Raw genomic sequence first — 21585 nt, 5'->3', positions numbered from 1 at the left:
GTTTGGCGTTCGGGAAGAAAAGCCGAATAGAGGATCAAATAGAATTTGCAGGAGTCTAACAAAAAGGAGTCAATATGCGTATGCAGGCTTCTCTTCTAGCGTCCGCCGCACTGACTGCGGAAGTGGACGTGCTGAAGCAGAGCCTCGAGAAGTCCGAGCAAGAGCTCGGGCGTGCCAAGAAGCAGCTCGAGGAGAAGGAAGGTAAGAAATACCCTATTTGAATATGTATATAAAAAAGGCGAAATTGCAAAAAATGACAGGATTGACATGGCTATTGTAGGGGCCACGTCTGAGGTGGCGACCCTTAAGCAAGCGCTGCTCGAGGCCGAGAAGAGTGCGGCCGCGGAGCGCACCGAGCGGGAGAGGTATGAGGCTGAGGTTGGCAAGGTGCGGCAAGAGCTCCAGGTTCTCATGAAGAAACATGAGAGTTTGGAGCTTGACTCGAAGACGCGAGCGTCCGAGCTCGCGGCAGCTATAGAAAATGCCAAGTCTGCCAAGACCGAGTCCCAGAAGACCCTCCAGGAGTTGGATGAGGTGAAGAAGATAGCTGCGGGTAAGGCATTTTTTATGCAAAGTAAACATATAAACGTGAGTTACTTGATACTTACCCGAATCCGGAGCTCTCCAGGGGCATTTGCAGATCTTCCCCGGAGTGTATCCGATGCCGCCGCATTCTATCGAGCCGAGGAGGGCAGCTCGATGGAGAAGGTGTTCTGGTCTCAGTACGCTGAGGCCGGACACTCTGTGCCCCTGAGCGACCAGCTGAAGCAACTGGTCGAGCTCCACAAGGCGGCCGAACAGGCCATGAAGGGCCTCCTAGTTCGGCTATGGCCTGGAGAGGCTCTGCCTGGGAGCTATTTCGGGCTGGTGCGGTGGCTGGTGGAGGCTTGTCCGAGGCTTGAAGACATCAAGCGCTCCGTCTGCATTGAAGGTGCCCGTAGGGCCCTTGCCCGTGCTAAGGTGCACTGGGGCAAGCTGGATGCGGAGAAGCTTGTGAAGGACGGGCCACCGCCGGGGAAAGAGCATCGCAAGCCCGAGAATTATTATAAGGATGTTCTGAAGGGTGCCCACCTTGTTGCGGATGAATGTACCAAGGATGTATTTTTTGAGTAAAACCCGCTCGTGTTATCCTGTGCGCTGAAAACTTGTTCATATGCGCTAAGCAATGCTGCTTGAATTTAAAATATTACCTTCTATGCGGCTGTTTATCAATACTGAGAGATGGCGAGTCGTCGGCTTCTGCCCCTGTGCCGCTAGTGCTGGGGTGTTCGGGGATAAACCTGGGCGCTCTTTTTCCCATATTTGGGTCCTTCGAGGGAGGCGCTCAGCCCAACGAACGAGGCAATCAGACTATAATGCGTGAACACTCTCACTTAGCCATAGAATTCTATAATTTTAAATTTCGGCGAAGCCCCTAGTATTCGGAAGACCGATTTCGGGGCGCTATCCACGCCTTGGACGGACAGAGCCGACTCCTCGCCCGAAGCGGCATAAGTCTTTAGGGACTCGAAAAAACCTCTCGAACAGCGACCAGCTCTCGCTTCATCATGACAGTCAGTTTTAGCTTTCTCCACTGAGGTGCTCGGCCCAGCTCAATTGGGGCACAATCGCAGTGGTTCTCCTAGTGCTACCTTAGCCGATATAGTGGAACTTAAGGCACCAAAACATAGGAGCCGGGCAAACCCAACTATTGACCCAAGACATGATTCGGAGCTGATGCATATAGTGCTATAAGTTCGGGGTGCCGCACTTGTTAAAGTGTTCGGACTTCTCACACCATGTTGAGGGGTAATGAAGCCCCTGGCGTATTTTGGCCGTACCAAAGTGTACGGGTGCAACATGTCATTAAGGAACATATATATTAAAAAAAGGTAATGCAAAAATAGACAAAAGCTATGCATTGTTCATTAAAATAGCTGCGATCAAAGCAGAACGATACAAGTGATGCGATAAACGAAAAGTTGGACTATTTAACATGTCTGCTCCAGGGGCAAGCTGTGGAATAGTATGTGAAACAGGTATACTGCTCGTGATAGAGACCACCTGGGATTTCCGTAATGCGGCATGGCTTGTCTGCTTCCCTGGTCCTTGCATCGTTTGTGCGGCAATTGAACTGCCGAACAAGCCTTCCGAAGAGTAGAGTCCTGGAAGTAAGAGAAAAGTATAAAAAAAGGTCGGTAGCCCCTGGTGCGGTTTAAGCCGTGTTTTGGGCGTGCCGTGATGGTGCCCCTCCCCCTATGCCCATGATATTTCTAGAGCGTAGTTATGTACGCGAAGTACTGGCGTCGCCTTTTTGCAGGGGTTGGGGTTGGGGCCACATTGCTATGCCTGCTCGGAACATGCTAGGCGGTCTTGTTGTAGGTTACTCCAGGCGCGCTTGACTGTGTCCGGATGTTTAATGGCCGGACTGGAGAACTGCCACTACAAGAAATATGTCAACTTGTGACCTTCTGTTAGTGACCCTAGAAGAATTGGTCATAGATCTATGACCATTTCAGACCGATTGGTCAAAAGTTGTTTGGGGGGCTCCAAAACCTAAACTATAACGACCATTTTGGTCAGAAAGGTCGTAATTTCCTTACACGAAATGGTCATAAAGCAGATAGCATCGGTCTGCTGCCTTATTTCTAGCTGATCATGACCAATATAGATGGTCATAACCTTGTAAATTGTGGTGGGTTGTTATGACTAGGCGCCACCTCATCAGTTTTGCCTATGTGTCGTGTCCATGTGGCAGTTTTTTCCCTAGGTTGTGAAGCAACCTATATTTCTGTCATTCCCAAAATTCCCAAAAAAAATCTCATAAATTCTTTGGGTCATATCTTCATCCAATATGTAAAAATCCTTCCTTGCCTAGTTCAAAACTAATTCAACAATATTCATTTTCCTATTCTGTTCACAACAGCACTTTATGAAGGAAGTGCTATTTATATATTCTTGATTGCCCTCGGAATTTTTGGGCACTCTTTCCTATCGAAATCATTACCGCATGACAAAATTCAGCTCCACTTGCCTAGCAAATCTTCCTCGGCAAATTTCCAAAGTTTTTGTCCACCTAGAAGCATTGTGAAGGAAGTAACTTTTTTATATATCCAAATGACATGAAATTTATACAGTTCCTTCATATGGCCAAATTATCACCCTCCTCCAAATTGCAGCTCAGGCAAATTATCTATGTGAGTCCAGATTCAATTTATATTTTATGGACAAATTGGCACGTTGCAAAGCAAGTGTTATCTAGACCCCTCCTATTAACCTCAAACTCTTTGGGCACTCTTCCATACCCAAATCATTTCCACATGATAATATTCAGCTCCATTTTCCTAGTCAATCTTTCTCAGGAAATTTTCAAAGTTTCTACCTCGAGAGAAGCTTTGTGAAGTAAGTACTAGCTAGGCTCACCCAAATGATCTGAAAATCTACCAAGGCATAACCATACCTATGTAACTTACCTACACCAAATTTGATCTCATTTCATTCATCCAATTTCTCTCACTAGTTTTCCCAAGTTTCTATCCATAGAAGAGCATTGTGAAGGAAGTACCACTTTGGCATGTCCAAATGGTATCAATTTTCTACGGTGCTTTCCAATGCCCAAATAACCATCCTCCACCAAATTTCAGCTCAATCCATTCATTATTTTGAGCCCAGCTTCAACATTCATATTTTTGTCCAGTGTGGTACTTTGCAAAGCAAGTACCACCTAGGATCCTCCTGTTGATCTGAAAATTTGTGAAGACATTCTTCTTAGTCGATTATCATCCTCAGCAAAAACTCACGCCCATTGGCCATGTGCATTTCCCGTACCGCTAATCAAACACTTGGCTGCTAATTCATGTTTGAGCATCGATCGGTCTCCTCATGAGAATCTTATGTTGTAATTTTCTTCCTAGAACCTACCTGGGGAGTGCCCAACCCACTAGACATGCCTAGGCTACACAGAACACATGGCAACGCCACGGTCACGCGGTGACCACGCGTCGGGCATGCGAGTTTACGCGCTCTAGAGTTGGGGGTCTTGGCTACCGCCCAAACCTCGACGTATCGCCGTCAAACCAAGTATTTATGATCAAATAGGTACTTATGTAACTATAAATGATTTTTGGAAAAAATAAATAGTAAACTATGAGGCAGCTGCAGTTCAAATTTGACCCGCTTCCTTCTGAATCGGCGGGAATTTGTCTTTTTCACCAGAGTTGGATCAAAAATTTTGACGCCCAAAAATTTTGTCAATTGTGCATTAAATATGGCCTAGTATTTTATAAAAATGATTTGGTCCAATTTTGTAACAATTATTTGGGAGGTCCTTCAGAAAAAAACCTCCTTTTCGGCACTCAAAAAATGGAAAATGGTTTTTTCGTCCAAAGAAAATGAAAACTTCCTTAGGCAACATTGTTTGCCATTCCAATATACACCCTTGTGCACAATATGGGATCATTTGAACAAATTATGCCATGAATGTGGCCATAAGATTGATCATTTGGCTTGAAAGCCATTGATCTCCACACGTGATAGCTCGTTTTTTAGAACACTTTTTTAAAATAATTGCCGTATTACAGGTTTGTTATTTTTCCAAGGAACTTGGCCACATATAATGACACAATGCGAAGGTTTCCCAATTTTTTGATTTTTTTGAATTTTTTATGCACGTTTCAAAATGCGGTCAAAATGGCGGGAATGACCGTTCTTAGCTAGTGGTTGAATCTTGGAATTTTTTTGGTGTTTCTATGATTAAATAGATACTTATGTACCTAGAAATGATTTTTGGAAAAAATAAAGAGCAAACTACAAGGCAGCTACAGTTCAAATTTGACCCGCTTCCAGCTGAATCAGCGGAAATTTGTCTTTTTCAAGAGAGGTGGATCAAAACTTTTTACACCCAACCATTTGGTCAATTGTGCATTAAACATGGCCTTGTATTTTATAAAATTGATTTGGTCCATTTTTGCAATAATTATTTGGTAGTTCCTTCACAAAAAAACCTCCTTTTAGGCACTCGAAAAATGGAAAATGGTTTTTTCGTCCAAAGAAAATGAAAACTTCCTTAGGCAACATTGTTTGTCATTCCAATATGCACCCTTGTGCACAATATGAGATCATTTAAGCAAACTATGCCATGAATCTGGCCATAAGATTGATCATTTGGCTTGAAAGCCATTGATCTCCACATGTGATAGCTCGTTTCTGAGAACACTTTTTTAAAATAATTGCTGTATTACAAGTTTATTATTTTTCCTGGGAACTTGGCCACATATAATGACATAATGCGAAGGTTTCCAAATTTTTTGATTTTTTTTGAATTTTTTATGCCCGTTTCAAAATGCGGTCAAAACAGCGAGAATGACTGTTCCTAGCTAGTGGTTGAATCTTGGAATTTTTTGGTGTTTCTCTGATAAAATAGATACTTATGTACCTAGAAATGATTTTTGGAAAAATTAAAGAGCAAACTATGAGGCAGCTGCAGTTCAAATTTGACCCGCTTCCAACTGAATCGGCGGGAATTTGTCTTTTTCACGGGAGGTGGATCAAAACTTTTTACACCCAACCACTTGGTCAATTGTGCATTAAATATGGCCTAGTATTTTAGAAAAATGATTTGGTCCAATTTTGCAACAATTATTTGGGAGGTCCTTCACAAAAAAACCTCCTTTTGGGCACTCAAAAAATGGAAAATGGTTTTTTCGTCCAAAGAAAATGAAAACTTCCTTAGGCAACATTGTTTGCCATTCCAATATGCACCCTTGTGCACAATATGAGATCATTTAAACAAACTATGCCATCAATGTGGCCATAAGAGTGATCATTTGGCTTGAAAGCCATTGATCTCCACACGTGATAGCTCGTTTCTGAGAACACTTTTTTAAAATAATTGCCGTATTACAAGTTTATTATTTTTCCTGGGAACTTGGCCACATATAATGACATAATGCGAAGGTTTACCAATTTTTTGATTTTTTTTCTGAATTTTTTATGCCCATTTCAAAATGCGGTCAAAACAGCGGGAATGACCGTTCCTAGCTAGTGGTTGAATCTTGGAATTTTTTTTGGTGTTTCTCTCATAAAATAGATACTTATGTACCTAGAAATGATTTTTGGAAAAATTAAAGAGCAAACTATGAGGCAGCTGCAGTTCAAATTTGACCCGCTTCCAGCTGAATCGGCGGGAATTTGTCTTTTTCACGAGAGGTGGATCAAAACTTTTTACACCCAACCATTTGGTCAATTGTGCATTAAATATGGCCTAGTATTTTAGAAAAATGATTTGGTCCAATTTTGCAACAATTATTTGGGAGGTCCTTCACAAAAAAACCTCCTTTTGGGCACTCAAAAAATGGGAAATGGTTTTTTCGTCCAAAGAAAATGAAAACTTCCTTAGGCAACATTGTTTGCCATTCCAATATGCACCCTTGTGCACAATATGAGATCATTTAAACAAACTATGCCATCAATGTGGCCATAAGAGTGATCATTTGGCTTGAAAGCCATTGATCTCCACATGTGATAGCTCGTTTCTGAGAACACTTTTTTATAATAATTGTCCTATTACATGTTTGTTATTTTTCCTAGGAACTTGGCCACATATGATGACACAACGCGAAGGTTTTGCATTTTTTTGATTTTTTTTTGAATTTGTTATGCCTGTTTCAAAATGACACATTTCTTGGACCAATCAGAAGGCAGAACCTCCCTTTCCACGGATCACCCCCCTAAGCCGATCTGAGCCGTCCACACCATACAGATCCAACGTCTCCTAAATGCACGCTGGCCAACCAAACCCTAGCATCGTGCAGCACACTCCCCTCCCTCTCCCTCTCCCCGACCCATGCGGCGCCGCCTCCCTCTCCCCGACCCAGATCTCCCTCCCCGACCCAGACCTCCCTCTCCGCCGTCCCAACTCCTACCCCGCCGCTGGCCTCCCCCCCAGCGCTGCTGCTCTTGACCTGCAACGACCAACGACGACGGCCCCCCGTCGCTGCCCCCTTCTTCCCCATCCCGCCGCGGCGAGGAGATCCATTCCCGCCGCCGCCGTTGCCCCCGCCCCCTTCTCCCCGATTCAGACCACATCCTCCCACCATAGCTCGCCGCCGGGCCTCCTCCTCCCCTCCTCGCAGATCCAGAGCACAAATCCAAACAACACACCATTTGCCCGTTGGCTTCCCCCCTCCCTTCCCCTCACGCGCGTGACCTCGTCGTCGTCGTCGGCTCGGAGATCTCGCCTTCCCGCCGGCAGCAGCCATGGACGCCGTCGACTCGGTGGTGGACCCCCTCGCGAGTTCGCCAAGGACAGCGTCTGCCTTGTCAAGCGCTGCCACAAGCCCGACCGCAAGGGTAAGGACCAAAGACTCACGCCTGCTCGTCTAGATCTGGTTCGTTTTCCTCTTTCGCCAGATCTGACGCTGATTGGGTGCGCAGAGTTCACCAAGGTGGCGGCGCGGACGGTGATCGGGTTCCTCATCATGGGGTTCGTCAGCTTCTTCGTCAAGCTCATCTTCATCCCCATCAACAACATCATCGTCGGCTCCGGCTAGGTGCGAACGTGTCTCCTCCGATCCCGTCTCCCTCTTGTTTGCACGGTTTAGTTAGACTTGGGTCCTATTGTCTCGTGCTGTGATCTGTTGGATCTACGGTGTGCGCGCACAGTCCTACGATCTGACCAATATTTAGTAAGCTAGATTTTAGTAGATCCTTTTTTCCTCCAAATAGACCTGCCAATTTCTACCTTGTTAGGAGAATTCGGATGAGTCAAGGGTAATCAGCTGTGGGGAACTGGGGTCATGCTTAAGTCATTGCCGCTAGTTGCCTCCGCAGGACGAATTGGGGGCATAGGCTGGTTCCTCACCACACAATTTGGGAAAAGAGGAGCTTTTGCAATGTTTCGCTGTTTCTGCACATACCACCAGTTCGCCCAAGTTGGTGTCGATTCAGTGCATCTAAATTGGCACCTACTGAGTAGACAGGTTACATACCAATGTTTGTCCATGGTTCGTGCTATGTGTCGATGTATTCTTCATTCTTTAATGCACCTGTGTTCACGCATGGCCATCTTTATGTATTCACAATATAAAGTTGATCTATACACGCATGGCAAGCTTTTGTAAAATAAGAAAATAGGTAGGAGTCAAAATATTGTAGGACACGTGTTATGCAGTGTTGATCTATACTTTAATGCACCTGTGTTCACGCATGGCCAGCTTTATGTAGCAGTGTCGCGTGTGACCTCAAAAAGGCTTTGAAAATCCTGATTGAAAATGAAGATGGTACTACTGATTCTCAGACCAGGAACATTGTGTTTCCTGAGCTCTTCCAATCCATTTCTTAGAATCCATGTTGGTGGTGTCTTCTACAATATGTGCATTATTCTATCTACCATGTTAGCTATGGCCGACCAGTCTGTTCTATCTATTTCATGTGGTCGTCCGATATGTGTGGTGCCAACTGCCATTTCTTTGCTAGCTGATGTCAATAGTCTTTTGGTTCATACAGCTTAGTGCCTCATATATGAATGCTCTTTCTGGGTTTTTCAATTTCTCTTCCCCCTATCTTTTGCTGACTACACTGATTATATGCCTGTTCTACACCGATGCTCTTTTTTTATGCTGGTCCTATGTCATGGATGTTAATATCTACTACCTATTTACTACTTGTTGTGCAAAATCTTTTGGTTATTGTAAATCATTCCCTACTGTATAAAGTTTGGTTTTAGTCTGCTGCATTTTGTTGGTTCCTATCTTGTCAGTGTATACAACAATATGCTTTCTTGGTGGCCATTTGTGCTTCACATTTTTTGGGTATGCTACTTCTCTAATGAGTGGGTGAATCTCTTCTTTGTTTTATCATTCTATATTGTTTTCCTAACCTTTTTGGTATTCTGCTTTCTCCTTGCATATGGCAAGCACCATTTTGTTGGTTCCTGTCTTGCCAATGTCTACAACAATGTGTGCGTCCTCTGTCTCATCTGCGGCATTACCGTAGGGCAACTCATAATGGGCCTATCAAGCATACTGACCTTGTGATGATAGATAAAGAGGTTGATTTCAGTGCCATTCTGATAAATATATTTTTAGCCCTATGAATTGAAAAATGAGTGCTTCTTGGTTGTTTCTGTTGTTGGTCCAGAAGATTCTTGGTGCTTTTAGTGCAGTACTATACTATGCTCCTTGGCACTTCTTGCTGTGTTAACTAAATGGTTTAGTCATGCGCTTCATAGAAGCTGTTTTAACTAAATGTAATGAACTAATTAAGTGCCTTCTTTTATTGTTGGCTAATCCTTTGGTTTTATCGCATGCTATATTCTACTCTCTCCATTCCTAAATATAAGTCTTTTTAGACATTTCAAATGGGCTACAACATACGGATGTATATGATGATATGCTACCACTCTAATAAGTCCAAGCACTATAAACCCTATGAACTTAATAATGATACTCTGCATGCTATGAGTAAAGTGCTCTATTTTCTTGCGTCACCTTGTATGAATGAGTATATCGTCTTAACTATCTGGGGACAAAAATCATTGTATTAGCTGAATTTGTGTTATCTTTCTAAAGAACTTGTCCTTTTTTTTAATGTTCTGTTCATAATATATTGGCTCCAGTGTTTTGATTCTTCTCTTCTGATTCATGTAACAGGGCGACGGCCGAAGGCATGATGATAGTTCTATTGCTGTCCTAGTGTAGCGAAGGTAGCCTAGTCGACTATGGCCGCGTAGTTAGTCATGCATACAGTTTCATCTGACTGGAGCAGGAGCCCAGTTTGTGCTGATTGTCAATTCTCATTGTGATTGTCCCTATATCTGTGTGACTGATTGTATTTGTATCTGTGTTGTAACTGTGTCATGACAGAAGGAGCCCAGTATATTTGTATGACTGTGATTGATTCTTGCTGTTGTTATTTGAAATATTACTTGTGTTTTCTGTCTGTTCTTATTTAAACATGGTTATTTATTTCTGTCAAATTGTAATCTGAATAATATGATGCTACCAAAAGGGTCCCACTTTAATAGAACCTGACAACTGGGACCCATCTGACTAGTGGACCCTTCTTTTGGGAAAAAAGAAAAACTAAATTCGTTTAGACAAAAAGGCCACAACCCAACAATAAAAAGGCTGCAATATTGGACTTGGCCCATGAACCCAACCAAAAATTGATAGACAGAAAAAAACACAAATAGGCTGAATTGTTGGGCTAGGCCCATGTAGAAAATCGAATTGGACCGGGCTGAATCTTGTGCCACATCAGATTGCCACGCTGGATGCCTACGTGGCCTGGGGAGGTTGCTAGTGACCAAAACGCCACAGTAGACGTATTTTGGTCATAAACGTCTTCGACCATTCCAGAAGAAAGGTCGCTATAGTCAGTTTATGATGGCCAGCTTTTGACCTTATGTTTTTGGTCACAAAAAGGTCACAAATGGAAATTTGTGACCATTCAGTGACCAATAGTGGTGGTCACAAGTTGACATATTTCTTGTAGTGTGCCTGGAGAGGCTGCTTTGTACTTCCGCTGCCAGGGCCGCCGTGTGCTCCTCCGTTCGGAGGGAGCGTTCGGTGTTTCCATTGACCGTAATTACTCCTCGAGGGCCTGGCATCTTAGCTTAAGGTATGCGTAGTGCGGGACCGCATTGAACTTGGCGAATGCGGTTCGCCCGAGCAGTGCATGGTAGCCACTGCGGAACGGGACTATGTCGAAGATTAACTCCTCGCTTCGGAAATTATCCGGAGATCCGAAGACCACTTCAAGTGTGACTGAGCCTGTACAGCTGGCCTCTACACCTGGTATTACGCCTTTAAAGGCCGTTTTGGTGGGCTTAATCCTCGAGGTATCTATGCCCATTTTCCGCACTGTATCCTGGTAAAGCAGGTTCAGGCTTCTGCCGCCGTCCATAAGGACTCTAGTGAGATGAAATCCGTCAATAATTGGGTCGAGAACCAATGTGGCGAATCCGCCATGACGGATGCTAGTGGGATGGTCTCTTCGATCAAAGGTGATCGGGCAGGAGGACCATGGTTTGAACTTTGGGGCGACTGGCTCTACCGCGTATACGTCCCTTAACGCGCACTTCCGCTCCCTCTTGGGGACGTGGGTGGCGTATATCATGTTCACCGTCCGCACTTGTGGGGGAAAACCCTTCTGTCCATTGTTGTTCGGCGGCCGGGGCTCCTCGTCGTCATCGCTATGCAACCCCTTGTCTTCATTGTTGGCACTTAATCTGCTTGCCCGCTTGAACACCCAACAGTCCCTATTGGTGTGATTGGCTGGCTTTTCGGGGGTGCCATGTATTTGGCACAAGTGGTCGAGTATTCGGTCCAAGCTGGACGGGCCCCCAGGATTCCTTTTGAATGACTTTTTCCACTGACCGGATTTAGAGCCTTTGAATCCGGCATTAACTACCGTATCCTTAGCATTGTCGCCGTTGATGCGGCGCTTCTGCTGGTTGCGACGCGACCTGCCACTAATGTCCCTGGTGTCCGAACGACCAGGGTTCTTGGTCATATTGTTGCTATGAGCAAGCCAGCTGTCTTCTCCCGTGCAAAAGCGGGTCATGAGTGCCGTGAGTGCTGCCATAGATTTCGGCTTCTCCTGTCCTAGGTGCCGGGCAAGCCACTCGTCACGGATATTAAGCTTGAAGGCTGCTAAGGCCTCTGCGTCCGGACAGTCGAGTATTTGATTTTTCTTTGTTAGGAACCGTGTCCAGAATTGCCTGGCCGATTCGTCTGGCTGCTGAATTACGTGGCTTAGGTCGTCAGCGTCTGGGGGTCGCACATAAGTGCCCTGGAAATTGTCGAGGAATGCGGCTTCCAGGTCCTCCCAACAGCCGATTGACCCTGTTGGCAGGCTGTTAAGCCACTGCCGGGCTGGTCCTTTAAGCTTGAGTGGGAGGTATTTGATGGCGTGGAAATCATCGCCGCGGGCCATGTGGATATGAAGGAGATAATCCTCGATCCATACCGCGGGATCTGTTGAGCCATCATATGATTCGATGTTTACGGGTTTGAAACCCTCGGGGATTTGATGATCCATTATTTCGTATGTGAAGCACAATGGGTGTGCGGCGCCTCTGTACTGGGCGATATCATGACGTAGCTCCAATGAGATTTGTCTACTGTGTTCGGCCCTGCCAAATTTGTGGCCGGCGTGCCGGTTATTGTCTCGAGCCGTGGGGCACCTACGCGATCCATAGATCGATCTTGTTTGCCTTGCCTTGTCCTCCAACATGTCTCGTAAGTCTGGCGCATATTCCCGTGCCTTGGTACGGGGTGCGTCTTGGGTGGAGGGCCATGAGGCCTCTCTGTCACAGCCACGAGGTGGCTTGTCGGCCGCGTCGAGTGCTTCCTCCTCTAATCGGGGTAGCAACCTGCGCTTCGGGTAGCACTTGGAGGGGCGTTCGGGTTTATGCTCTTCGGCCGCAAGGACTTCAGTCCATCTATCGACTAGCCGATCTTGATCAGCTTTAAGATGTTGCTGTTTTTTCTTGAGGCTTCTTGCCATGGCCTTAAGCCTGCGTTGAAAACGCTGTTGTTCGACGGGATCCTCTGGCACGGCGAATTCGTCGTCGTCGAGGCTTGCCTCGTCTTCGGAGGGAGGCATACAATTATCGTCCTCGACCTCTCTGTCGGACGCTCTCTCATGAGGGCTGGTTTCTCCATCCTCCTGTGCTAAATCTTGCTCGGGGGGATGTTCTTCGGCGCTTTCCGGGGTATTATTATCTCCCGTGCTGGAATCGCCGTTTTTGTGTTGGCAGGATTTTGAGCGGCGCCGCTGATGCTGGCGCTTTTGCTGTTTCTTGGAGGGGTCATCCTCCGCTGTTCCATCGCCCTCTCCCTCTTTTGGGGTGTCCACCATGTATATGTCATATGACAAGGTGGCTTTCCAGGGCCTAGTAGGCGCTGGTTCTTCATCATCTCCTTCATCGGCGTCCATACCGTCGATGTCTTCGTAGTCGAAGTCGAGCATGTCGGTTAAGTTGTCGACAGTGGCTACGAAGTGGATGGTGGGTGGGTTTTGAATTTCTTCATCGTCCGTACCCCAACCTTGCTGACCGTAGTCCGGCCAGGGCTCTCCTGACAAAGAGAGAGACTTTAGTGATTTCAGGATATCGCCGAAAGGCGAGTGCTGAAAGACGTCCGTGGCCGTGAACTCCATGGTCGGCGCCCAATCGGATTCGCTTGGCTGGGGCGCGGAGGGTTCGGAGTCCGAAGAAGAATCCGGCTCCTTGGAGTCACGAGTCTTGCAGAGTACGGGGCTGCTGTTCGGCTCAGTCGCCGTTGGGATCGCAGCCCCCGAGGTGGCGTCCAACCGCCCATCCTCAATCGGCGCGGTCGTCTCCGAACTAGGGGTCGGAGCCGATGCGGGTGCGGCCTCCAGGGCACTGTTCGGCGGTAGAGCTAGATCATGCTCGTCGTGACAGTGCGGCGCGCTCGGCAGTGGTTCGAATCCGTCAAAGATCAAGTCCCCGCGGATGTCGGCCGGGTAGTTTAAACTTCCGAATCTGACCTGACGGCCAGGGGCGTAGCTTTCGACCTGCTCTAGATGACCGAGTGAATCGGCCCGCAGTGCGAAGCCGCCAAAGACGAAGATCTGTCCCGGGAGGAAGGTCTCACCCTGGACTGCATCACCATTGATGATCATAGGAGCCATCGGGCCTGACGGCGACGGCACAGAGGAACTCTCAATGAAAGCACCAATGTCGGTGTCAAAACCGGCGGATCTCGGGTAGGGGCTCCCAAACTGTGCGTCTAGGCCGGATGGTAACAGGAGGCAGGGGACACGAAGTTTTACCCAGGTTCGGGCCCTCTCGATGGAGGTAAAACCCTACTTCCTGCTTGATTAATATTGATGATATGGGTAGTACAAGAGTTGATCTACCACGAGATCAGAGAGGCTAAACCCTAGAAGCTAGCCTATGGTATGATTGTTGATGTGTATGTTGTCCTACGGAATAGAACCCTCTGGTTTATATAGACACTCGAGAGGGTTAGGGTTACATAGAGTCGGTTACAATGGTAGGAGATCTGAACATCCGTATCACCAAGCTTGCCTTCCACGCCAAGGAAAGTCCCTTCCGGATACGGGACGGAGTCTTCAATCTTGTATCTTCATAGTCTAGGAGTCCGGCTGAAGGTATAGTTCGGCTATCCGAACACCCCCTAATCCAGGACTCCCTCAGAGGGAGTAGTTCACCCTCGGGGCTGAGGGTATGTACCGGTAGCTATGTGTTTGATCTCTCTCTCTCTCATGTTCTTGAGGTGATACGATCTTGATGTATCATGAGCTTTGCTATTATAGTTGGATCTTATTATGTTTCTCCCCCTCTACTCTCTTGTAATGGATTGAGTTTTCCCTTTGAAGTTATCTTGCGGATTGAGTCTTCAAGGATTTGAGAACACTTGATGTATGTCTTACGTGGGATACCCGTGGTGACGATGGGGTATTCTATTGATCCACTTGATGTATGTTTTGGTGATCAACTTGCGGGTTCCGCCCATGAACCTATGCATAGGGGTTGGCACACGTTTTCGTCTTGACTCTCCTGTAGAAACTTTGGGGCAGTCTTTGAAGTACTTTGTGTTGGTTTGAATAGATGAGTCTGAGATTGTGTGATGCATATCATATAATCATACCCACGAATACTTGAGGTGACATTGGAGTATCTTGGTGACATTAGGGTTTTGGTTGATTTGTGTCTTAAGGTGTTATTCTAGTACGAACTCTATGATAGATTGAATGGAAAGAATAACTTCATGTTATTTTACTACGGACTCTTGAATAGATCGATGAGAAAGGATAACTTTGAGGTGGTCTTGTACCCTCCATAATCTCTTCGTTTGTTCTCCGCTATTAGTGACTTTGGAGTGACTCTTTGTTGCATGTTGAGGGATAGTTATATGATCTAATTATGCTATTATTGTTGAGGGAACTTGCACTAGTGAAAGTATGAACCCTAGGCCTTGTTCCAACGCATTGCAATACCGCTTGTGCTCACTTTTATCATTAGTTACCTTGCTGTTTTTATATTTTCAGATTACAAAAACCTTTATCTACCATCCATATACCACTTGTATCACCATCTCTTCGCCGAACTAGTGCACCTATACAATTTACCATTGTATTGGGTGTCTTGAGGACACAAGAGACTCTTTGTTATTTGGTTGCAGGGTTGCTTGAGAGAGACCATCTTCATCCTGCGCCTCCTACGGATTGATAAACCTTAGGTCATCCACTTGAGGGAAATTTGCTACTGTCCTACAAACCTCTTCACTTGGAGGCCCAACAACGTCTACAAGAAGAAGGTTGTGTAGTAGACATCAAGCTATTTTCTGGCGTCGTTGCCGGGGAGGTTAGCGCTTGAAGGTATATCTTTATATCTTGGAATTGAATCTTTTTGTTTCTTGTTTTATCACTAGTTTAGTCTATAAAAGAAAACTACAAAAAAATGGAATTGAGGATACCTCATATGCTTCATCTTTTTAATATCTTTCATGAGAATAAGGATTCTGATAATTGTGCTCAAGTGCTAGAAGAAGAATGCATTAAAATGTTTGGCACTAAATCTTTGAATGATGAGCATGATTGCAATGTTGTTAGTATTACTTCTTTGAATATCCATGATGCTAATGATATGCAAAGCCACAAGCTTGGGGAAGCTATGTTTGATGAAGATGATATTTTTTCCCCCAAGTTTGGATGAGCAAATTTATTTTGATGAAATCATGCCTCCTATTTATTATGATTATATGGACGAAAGTGTATTTGGAGAGGTCATGACTTTACTTTGTGATGAATCCACTATTCCGGAAGAGGTTCCAATTGATTATGAGAACAAAGTTGCTATCTATGATGATTATTGTGATGACTTGTATGTTATAAATAACAATGATATCCATGAAACTTGTCATCATGATTTTAGTTTTCAATTGGATTATGCCTCACATGATAATTATTTTGTTGAGTTTACTCCCACTACTATTGATAAGAAGAAATTTGCTTATGTGGAGAGTAATAAAAATTATATGCTTGTACATCATGAAAAGAGTGCTTTATGTGATAGTTATATTGTTGAATTCATCCATGATGCTACTGAAAATTCTTATGAGGGAGGAATATATGCTTGTAGGAGTTGCAATAACATCAAGTTTCCTCTCTATGTGCTTAAAGTTTTGAAGTTATGCTTGTTTTGCCCTCCTATGCTAGTTGATTATTGTTCCCATAAGTTGTTTTTTCACAAAATCCCTATGAATAGGAAGTGGGTTAGACTTAAATGTGCTAGTCATATTCTTCATGATGCTCTCTTTATGTTACAATTCTTATCTTTTATGTGAGCATCATTGAAATCATCATGCCTAGCTAGGGGCGTTAAACGATAGCCCTTGTTGGGAGGCAACCCAATTTTATTTTTATTCCTTGCTTTTTGTTCCTGTTTAGTAATAAATAATTCATCTAGCCTCTGTTACTATTGAGTTTTTATGTTTTAATTAGTGTTTGTGCCAAGTAGAACCGTTGGGAAGACTTGGGGAAAGTCTTGTTGATCATGCTGTAAAAAATAGAAACTTTAGCGCTCACGAGATTTGCTGCCATTTTTATTGGAGAGTACTATTTAGTTAATTATTTTTTCAGATTATTAATAGATAAATTCCTCACATACAGCAATTTATTTTGGAATTTTTGGGGTTCCAGATCTTGCGTTAGTTACAGATTACTACAGACTGTTCTGTTTTTGACAGATTCTATTTTCCGTGTGTTGTTTGCTTATTTTGATGAATCTATGGCTAGTAATGGAGATTATAAACCATAGAGAAGTTGGAATAAAGTAGGTTTAAAACCAATATAAACAAAGAATGAGTTCATTACAGTACCTTGAAGTGGTGTTTTGTTTTCTTTCGCTAACGGAGCTCACGGGATTTTCTGTTAAGTTTTGTGTTGTGAAGTTTTCAAGTTTTGGGTAAAGATTTGATGGATTATGGAACAAGGAGTGGCAAGAGCCTAAGCTCGGGGATGCCCAAGGCACCCCAAGGTAAAATACAAGTACACCAAAAATCCTAAGCTTGGGGATGCCCCGGAAGGCATCCCCTCTTTCGTCTTCGTTCATCGGTAACTTTACTTGGAGCTATATTTTTATTCGCCACATGATATGTGTTTTGCTTGGAGCGTCATTTTATTTCATTTTGTTTTGCTTGCTGTTTGAATAAAATACCAAGATCTGAAATTATTAAATGTTAGAGAGTCTTCATATAGTTGCATAATTGTTTGACTACTCATTGATCTTCACTTATATCTTTCAGAGTAGTTTGTCAATTGCTCTAGTGCTTCACTTATATCCTTTTAGAGCACGGTGGTGGTTTTATTTTAAAGAAATAGATGAACTCTCGTGCTTCACTTATATTATTTTGAGAGTCCTAAACAACATGGCAATTTGCTTTGGTTATGAATTTAGTCCTAATATGATGGTCATCCAAGCGGGATATAATAAAAACTTTCATACAAGTGCATTGAATACTAAGAGAAGTTTGATACTTGATGATTGTTTTGAGATATGGAGATAGTGATATTAAAGTTGTGCTAGTTGAGTAGTTGTGAATTTGAGAAATACTTGTGTTGAAGTTTGCAAGTCCCGTAGCATGCACGTATGGTAAACATTGTGTAACAAATTTGAAACATGAGGTGTTATTTGATTGTCTTCCGCATGAGTGGTGGTCGGGGACGAGCGATGCTCTTTTCCTACGAATCTACCCCCCTAGGAGCATGCGTGTAATGCTTCATTTTTGATGACTTGTAGATTTTTGCAATAAGTATGTGAGTTCTTTATGACCAATGTTGAGTCCATGGATTATACGCACTCTTACCCTTCCATCATTGCTAGCCTCTTCGGTACCGTGCATTGCCCTTTCTCACATTGAGAGTTGGTGCAAACTTCGCCGGTGCATCGAAACCCCGTGATATGATACACTCTTTCACACATAAACCTCCTTATATCTTACTCAAAACAGCCACGATACCTACCTATTATGGCATTTCCATAGCCATTCCGAGATATATTGCCATGCAACTTTCCACCGTTCCGTTTATTATGACACGCATCATCATTGTCATATTGCTTTGCATGATCATGTAGTTGACATCATATTTGTGGCAAAGCCACCGTTCATAATTTTTCATACATGTCACACTTGATTCATCGCAATCCCGGTACACCGCCGGAGGCATTCATATAGAGTCATACTTTGTTCTAGTATCGAGTTGTAATCATTGAGTTGTAAATAAATAGAAGTGTGATGATCATCATTTTCTAGAGCATTGTCCCAAGTGAGGAAAAAAAGAGAAATTCCATAAAAAAAGAGAAGGCCCAAATAAAATAAAAATACAAAATGAGAGAAAAAGAGAGAAGGGACAATGCTACTATCCTTTTACCACACTTGTGCTTCAAAGTAGCACCATAATCTTCATGATAGAGAGTCTCCTATGTTGTCACTTTCATATACTAGTGGGAATCTTTAATTATAGAACTTGGCTTGTATATTCCAATGATGGGCTTCCTAAAAATGCCCTAGGTCTTTGTGAGCAAGCAAGTTGGATGCACACCCACTTAGTTCTTTTGTTGAGCTTTCATACATTTATAGCTCTAGTGCATCTGTTGCATGACAATCCCTACTCCTTGCATTGACATCAATTGATGGGCATCTCCCTAGCGCATTGATTAGCCGCGTCGATGTGAGACTTTCTCCTTTTTGTCTTCTCCACATAACCCCCTCACTATATTCTATTCCACCCATAGTGCTATATCCATGGCTCACGCTCATGTATTGCGTGAATGTTGAAAAAAGTGTGAGATTACTAAAGTATGAAACAATTGCTTGGCTTGTCATCGGGGTTGTGCATGATGAGAGCATTCTTGTGTGATGAAAATGGAGCATGACCAAACTATATGATTTTGTAGGGATGAACTTTCTTTGGCCATGTTATTTTGAGAAGACATGATTTCTTGGTTAGTATGCTTGAAATATTATTATTTTTATGTCAATATTAAACTTTTGTCTTGAATCTTATGGATCTGAATATTCTTTCCACAATAAAGAGAACTACATGGATAAATATGTTAGGTAGAATTCCACATCAAAAATTCTGTTTTTATCATTTACCTACTCGAGGACGAGCGGGAATTAAGCTTGGGGATGCTGATACGTCTCCAACGTATCTATAATTTTTGATTGTTCCATGCTATTATATTATCAACGTTGGATGTTTTATATGCATTTATATGTTATTTTATATGATTTTTGGGACTAACCTATTAACCTAGAGCCCAGTGCCAGTTTATGTTTTTTCCTTGTTTTAGAGTATCTCAGAAAAGGAAAATCATACGGAGTCCAATTGACCAGAAACTTCACGGAACTTATTTTTGGACCAGAAGATGCCCACTGAGTATCGGAGTTGGACCAGGAGAGTCCTGGGCTGCCCACATTGGTGGGGGGGGGGCGCCCACCCCCCTAGGTGCGCCCCCTGCCTCGTGGACAACCCGGAGGTCCACCGACGTACTTCTTCCTCCCATATATACCCATATACCCTAAAAACTTCGGGGAGCAGAATAGATTGGGAGTTCCGCCGCCAGAAGCCGGAGGGGGAACCCCTCTCCGGTGGCCATATTCATCATCCTGGCGCTCTCCATGAAGAGGAGGGAGTAGTTCACCCTCGGGGCTGAGGGTATGTACCAGTAGCTATGTGTTTGATCTCTCTCTCTCTCTCGTGTTCTTGAGGTGATACGATCTTGATGTATCGCGAGCTTTGCTATTATAGTTGGATCTTATGATGTTTCTCCCCCTCTACTCTCTTGTAATGGATTGAGTTTTCCCTTTGAAGTTATCTTATCGGATTGAGTCTTTAAGGATTTGAGAACGCTTGATGTATGTCTTGCGTGGGTTACCCATGGTGACGATGGGGTATTCTATTGATCCACTTGATGTATGTTTTGGTAATCAACTTGCGGGTTTCGCCCATGAACCTATGCATAGGGGTTGGCACACGTTTTTGTCTTGACTCTCCGGTAGAAACTTTGAGGCACTCTTTGAAGTACTTTGTGTTGGTTTGAATAGATGAATCTGAGATTGTGTGATGCATATCGTATAATCATACCCATGGATACTTGAGGTGACATTGGAGTATCTAGGTGACATTAGGGTTTTGGTTGATTTGTGTCTTAAGGTGTTATTCTAGTACGAACTCTATGATAGATTGAACTGAAAGAATAGCTTCATGTTATTTTACTACGGACTCTTGAATAGATCGATTAGAAAGGATAACTTTGAGGTGGTTTTGTACCTTACAATAATCTCTTCGTTTGTTCTCCGCTATTAGTGACTTTGGAGTGACTCTTTGTTGCATGTTGAGGGATAGTTATATGATCTAATTATGTTATTATTGTTGAGGGAACTTGCACTAGTGAAAGTATGAACCCTAGGCCTTGTTTCAATGCATTGCAATACCGTTTGTGCTCACTTTTATCATTAGTTACCTTGTTGTTTTTATATTTTCAGATTACAAAAACCTTTATCTACCATCCATATACCACTTGTATCACCATCTCTTCGCCGAACTAGTGCACCTATACAATTTACCATTGTATTGGGTGTGTTGGGGACACAAGAGACTCTTTGTTATTTGGTTGTAGGGTTGCTTGAGAGAGACCATCTTCATCCTATGCCTCCTATGGATTGATAAACCTTAGGTCATCCACTTGAGGGAAATTTGGTACTGTCCTTCAAACCTCTGCACTTGGAGGCCCAACAACGTCTACAAGAAGAAGGTTGTGTAGTAGACATCAGTCCTCCACCACGCGGGGCGGTTTACCCTTACGACGCTAGCCTTTGTCCTGCGTGTTGGTATTAGCCACAAAATATAAACCGCTATCCGCTTTATGCTTACCGCTGTGACCCGCCGGGTTATGTTGCTACCCTTTGGTGCTGTCGCTCTTCTTTCCCTTCCCTGTCTTGTCGTCATCAGACTCGGGGTCCTTGGTACTATCAGAGTCGGCATACTTCACCAGAGCCGCCATAAGTGTTCCCATGTCACTGCAATGGCGTTTGAGCCGTCCCAACTTCAACTTCAGAGGCACAAACCGGCAATTGCCTTCCAATGTTAAAACTGCTGTGTCTGCGTTGATGCGGTCTGATGAATGAAAAATCTCCAAAACCCGGCGCACCCAGCAGGTTGTTGATTCTCCTTCCTCCTGGACACAGGAAGCTAAATCCACAATTGACATGGGCTGCTTGCACATATCCTTGAAATTCTGGATAAACCGGGCCCTTAACTCGGCCCACGACCCAATGGAGTTGGCCGGCAGGTTTTTCAACCATGTACGAGTTGTTCCCTCCAACATCATGGTAAAGTAATTGGCACATGCCGCATCATCCACATCCAGCATCTCCATTGCCATCTCATAGCTTTCAACCCATGACTCGGGAGATAAATCGACAATGTAATTCGGCACCTTACGCGGGCCTTTGAAATCCTTGGGCAGACGTACATTGCGCAGCGCTGGGACAAGACACGGCACCCCCAAAGAACTGGAGGTAACCCTTGGTTCCACCGATGTTG

At 44.1% G+C, this 21585-nt stretch overlaps 1 pseudogene; it reads left to right on the top strand.

Moving 5' to 3' along the window:
• Window positions 1–7236: 7236 nt before the first annotated feature.
• Window positions 7237–7529, top strand: LOC125541799 (annotated as a pseudogene).
• The last annotated feature ends 14056 nt before the right edge of the window (window positions 7530–21585 follow it).

Source organism: Triticum urartu, chromosome 2 (genome assembly GCF_003073215.2).
Source record: "Triticum urartu cultivar G1812 chromosome 2, Tu2.1, whole genome shotgun sequence".
In the NCBI taxonomy this organism is placed as follows: domain Eukaryota; kingdom Viridiplantae; phylum Streptophyta; class Magnoliopsida; order Poales; family Poaceae; genus Triticum; species Triticum urartu.
The sequence above is the reverse complement of the archived record's forward strand: the minus strand, read 5'-3'. Positions and strand labels throughout refer to the sequence as shown.